This window comes from Phalaenopsis equestris, unplaced genomic scaffold (assembly GCF_001263595.1).
Source record: "Phalaenopsis equestris unplaced genomic scaffold, ASM126359v1 Scaffold000686, whole genome shotgun sequence".
NCBI lineage: Eukaryota > Viridiplantae > Streptophyta > Magnoliopsida > Asparagales > Orchidaceae > Phalaenopsis > Phalaenopsis equestris.
This window is the reverse complement of record NW_018165126.1, coordinates 236,018-241,643: the sequence shown is the minus strand read 5'-3', so window position 1 is coordinate 241,643 and position 5,626 is coordinate 236,018.

Genomic DNA, 5,626 nt, shown 5'->3' with positions numbered 1-5,626 from the left:
ATTTACTTCCTGTATGTTTCAAGGAAGCCTCTAACACCCTAAGTAAATTAGACGACCACCTGCATAGAAATCTATGATGTGTTAGACAGGATGAAGAAGCATAGAAACTTCTTGTCAGTCCATGCAAGTATGATGCAATTGTCTAATAAGTCTTAAGCGTAGAGACCCTATTAGTTATAACTTGGGTGATGGACATGCTATGCAACTCATTTAAAATCTGATCTGAATGCCTTGTAGAAAATAAAATGTATGTTTTAAAAATCTTGAATGTTTTAATCATAAATTTTAATTAGTCTTAAACTTTTATTAGCATTTTGTATAAAATTTATAACCTTTTTAGGTTCTAGAGAGCCAAAGTAATTTGCACAATTCTCAAACAATCCACAAGATAAAAAGGCAAAACTAGCAATCAAATGCAAGAAGCAGAAAAGTAAAGCAAGGTTAATCAAAAGAATAAGAAAGGTCAGGTGTTGTTGGGTCAGTAACATATCCCAAAAACAAAAAAATGTGGTCAGACACTGCATAGTACACACCTGATCATAATTCTATACATCGATGAAATTTAGAAGTAAGGTACAGGACACGAGCAAAAATCTTCTAATCTCTATCATGTGTTTCCGACCATTTGGTGATCATACCTTATTTCTAAAACAAACTCTCCTAGGGACAATAAAAAGTACATAGGAAAGTAAAAGACTCGGCCTGCATAAAAATAGTGTTAATATAAAGCTACTTGCATGTAACTTCGTGAGTCATGCCTGACGGGAGGAGAGCTAACAACACCTACATAAACTATGAAGAGATAAATCATTAGAACTCCTCCGTGTTAGACAAGAGTCCCTATAAAAAGACCACCTCTAATATACTAGTGCACACATTTTACAGCCAGTAAACACACAAAGTAGCACAAAAGTGATGTCTGACCAAGACAACCAGACTAGCAGAGAACTATAGCTAGAAGATCAAAAAATATTACCTAGCATCCTAGTCCTAGCTTGGAACACCATCTAGCGTAGCGTCCTCACAACATCTAAGTGAGTGCAGGGTTAGTCACAAGGTTGCCATATATTTTGACAGGTTCGTCGTCTCCGGCCCCATCCTAAGGATCCAAGGTTTCTAAGAGGTGCTACTAGATGTAGGTTTTGTGGAAAAACTTCTAAAAAGGTTGACCTCATATATGGTATAAGCTAAAAATGTAAGTAATTTCAAGGTGGATTTTCAAAATTTGATGCATATGTAATAAAAATATATATATTTTTACTTTAAAATAGGTACTAAGAAAGGAAAAAATTAAGTGGCACATATTACACCCCTAGGTACCTTAGTACAACATACACATGCTAGTCACGGTACAGTAGCTAGTAATGCTCACTAAGACATCCTTACGGGAGATACTAGCCAGCTTCGTCGTGGAGATGATTGGCAATTATAAATTTATTTTAATAAGATTTTATATAAATTTAGTTTTATTTTTTCTAATCAACAAGATTTTAATTAATTTTAAATCTTTGTCGGCAATTAAATTATTTAAAAATAACAATCATCAATTATATATTTATACTGTAATTATTCAATTAACCAGAGTTAAAACTAGCCAAACGGGATCGATAAAAAATTTGTTCTTGCTCGGCTCATTTGCAAAATAAATTAAAAAAAAAATTGTTTGTGTTCAGTTCACTTAATAAGCAAATCAACACGAGCTACTTAACATGACGAACATGAGCATTTGCAAATGACATGCTATTCGGACAACCTTAGCCAGTAGCAACCCTTAGTTATTCGGTCATAATTAAACGACTAGCTCACAATAGAGTGCTAATTTTAGCTTTTTGTTAGTTTATAACAATAGTTTAATAATAATAATAATAGAATAAAGTATCAGTAAAAGATTTTACTATGCAGCTCGCCTGAGCCTATTTATTTTAAATTTAGGCTTTCAAATAAAAGGTCCTAGGTTTGAGATGTTGTATGTATTATGTGTGTTTGATTATGATGAAGTTTGCTTAAAATCTAAGAAAATAAAATTAAAAAGACTTCATGATGACAATTTTTTAACTGTATTTATTATATTATACATCATATATTTATTTCAAATATTAGGTAAATTTAAATAATATCAAAATTTAAATATCTTTGTTTTTTACTCTTAAAAAGTTGTTAGGTATGACTCATATACCATAAATGAGACAGATGCTGGAACGGAGTGGAGCAGAAGGATTTGTCCAATCAGGGGAGTTTCATTATGTGGGTTGGGGGTGTGGGGGCGTGTGGGCAACACCCTGCTGTTTGGTACATGAGTAATTTAAGTAATTACATATTGCGCTGTTTGGTACATGAGTAATTTAAGTAATTAGATATTGTAGTATAGGTATATGTCATGTTTGTAACCCTAGGTGAGTCTCTGGGTCTCTGAGATTCCAAATCTTGTATTCTGTACTCTTTTCTGAATATTGAAAAGAAAGTCGTCGTTCTACTCCCCAAGATGTAGGCAACTTTGCCGAACCTCATAAATCTCTGCTTGTTCTTCTGGATTTGTGTCGATTTTTATTTTTTTTAGCTCTAATTTCTTAACAAGTGGTGTCAGAGCCTGGTTCGAGGGCAGAGAAGAAAAATTTTGTCGGCGCAGGAAGAAGGTTGGAACGGGAAGAGAGTTTGCAACAGTTCCGATTTCGGCAGGAAGATTCACTTGGAGGTTCGCGGCCAGGATCTGTAAGTCGCGAGTAGCGAGCGGGAAAGGCGGGAGCTCGACGAAGGTTCTGCCCAGCCGAGGATTCGTGACGTAGAGGACGACGAAGACAGATTCGACGGTTGTGCGATGGTTCGCGATCGCGGGAGGGGAGGAACAAAATCGCGACAAAGGCGAATCGCGCATCTGGGCTTCTTCCGCCACAGTCAGAGGCAATCTTCCGCGACAGGCAGGGGCTTCTTCCGTGACAGGCAGAGGTGAGGGGCCCTTCGATTCGGATTTAGTGAATTCGGCAGTTCGCGAACAGACTCGAAGGAGCGACAGAGGAGCAGAATTGGAAGGGCGGACGCAGAAAGGGAAATTCACTCGAAAAATGAAAGTTTGCTGGAAAGGAAATTCAGCGCCGAGATATTCCAGAGATATTCCATGACATCTAAAAGTGGGAACCTGTTATTGCACTAGGAAAACGAAAGTTGGAGGCTGCCCGATTGGAAGGAAATCAGTATTCACCCTTTTGTGATATTCTAGGATGCGGAATTGTAGGCGCAGGCTCCAGATTTGCAGGAGCTTTTCTGGAAGGTGGATTTTTTATGAGAAGGAAAGCGGAGGCGGAGCTTTTCTGAAAGGAAAGAGGAAGCCGTGCTTTTCTGGAAGACAAAGTTTTTCTTGAAGGAAAGCATAAACAGAGCATTTCTGAAAAGGAAAGTGGAGCTTTTCTGGAAAGAAAAATGAGCTTTTCTAGAAAGCAGAGGCGAAGCTTTTCTTGGAAGTTAAGGAAAAGGATTTCTGGGAAAGTTGAATTAAGGAAAAGTTCTTTTTCTAGAAAACTTAATTAAGGGAATTTCAATTAAGGAATTATTTAAAAGGATTTGTAGTCCAACCCACATTGATGCATAAGAAACTTCATGATGTATTTCTCCTAAGGGGCTGGATATTCGCCAAGGTGGAGATTTGTTAGGCATATGTATTTCTCCTATGGGGCTAGATATTCGCCAATGTGAGGGTTGAATGTTCACCAAGGTGGAGATTTGTTAGGTATGACTCATAATACCAGAATTTGAAGCTCTTGGAATAAAGTGATGTCTTTTGGAATTGAAGAGGTGTGTCTCTTGGAATTTAGTGGGTTGGGGGGAGCTATGGTATGGCGCAGTGGAAGCGTGGTGGTCGAACCCACACTGGTGCATAAGAAACTCCATGATGTATTTTCTCCTAGGAGGCTGGATATTTGCCAATGTGAAGATTTGTTAGACATATGTATTTCTCTTAAGGGGCTTGATATTCGCCAAGGTGGAGATTTGTTGGGTATATATATTTCTCCTATGGGACTAGATATTCACCAATGTGGAGATTTGTTAAGGATGACTCATATACCATAAATGGGACAGATGCTGAAATAGAGTAGAGCGGATGAATCTGTCCAATCGGGGGAGTTTCATTATGTGGGTTGGGGGTGTGGCAGCAACACCCCGCAGTTTGGTACAAGAGTAATTTAAGTAATTATATATTGTACTATAGGGTTATATATATGTCCTATTCGTAATCCTAGGTGAGTCTCTGGATCTCTGAGATTTCAAATCTTGTATTCTGTACTCTTTTTTGAATATTGAAAAGAAAGTCGCCGCTATGCTCCCCAGGATGTAAGCATCTTTGCCGAACCTCGTAAATTTCTTCGTGTTCTTCTGGATTTGTGTCGATTTCTGTTTTTCTTAGCCCAAATTTCTCAACAAAAATATTTTAAAGTTTTATTAAATTAATAAAAATATTGTCATTGTTTTGTGCTTAAATATTTGCGATAATAGAAACAATTTATAATTTTTATATGATGTAGATATTAGATTTATGTATAGATAAGATAAGTTGAGAACATTTTATAAAGGACAAGATGTTTTTAGTGTATTTAGAAGGGAAAAAATTTTAACGCTCGTTTATCAAATGATTCCATGAGAGCATCATAGGCGATAAAAAATATCCTAAAAATTGAAGATGGCATTTGTTCAATGATTCATGAGCTATGAATGATAACTTTTATGATAAATGTAGGAGAAACCTTAGAGGCATTGGAAATATCACCAAGTTGTAATCGCCGATCAACTTAAGTGTTCTCTTGCTTAGAGAAAGGACAAAAAACCAACAAGATGAGCTTGACCTTAGTTGAGATGTTAAACATCGACAGTAGTGTCGATGGAGGTATCAGACCTATCAACAATAATGGGCATAAAAGTTAATGTTGATGGCAAACATCAATATTGTCAGTGATGGCCAACATCAATATTTAAGTTTATAGCAAACATCAACCTTTATAAAGATGAATAACACTGACATTAATACGGATGGACCTTATTAATATTGATGGTAGAGGATATAATTGAAGTAACTGGCTTGATTTGTCTTAGACACATAACAACTATGTTGGTGTCATTGATCGGGTATCAGTGTGGTGTCAACAACATGCATTGGTCTCAATGCGAATATTGTGAATCAATATTTTTGGTGACAACCCAATTGAGATATGTGAGTTGTTAATGTAGGCGTTGACAATGCACTTCAAATTTTTTTGCCAATAGCAATCATAACATTGTTGATGACAATCTAGTTAGTATTTATCGTTTATTGATGTCCTTGTTGTCATTTATATATTGATGTCCTTGAAAGTAATAATGGACATTATCCTTGGTAATGATGAACGGAGATAATCTTATTAGCCTTGCCAGGTTTTGATGTTGGTGTGAAACTTAGGGCATGTTTGGGGCAGCTTATTTGGTGAGATGACGTTTTAAAAACGCACCTGACCTATTTGGGTAAACTACGTTTTAACAGCTTATGCGTTTTCAAAAAGTAGAAAACAACATTTTCACACCGCACCTATCTAGGTGCGGTGGGAGCTTATTAGCAACGGTTTGGCTTTTCCAAAAAAATAAAAATTTCTAATGTGGGAGCTTA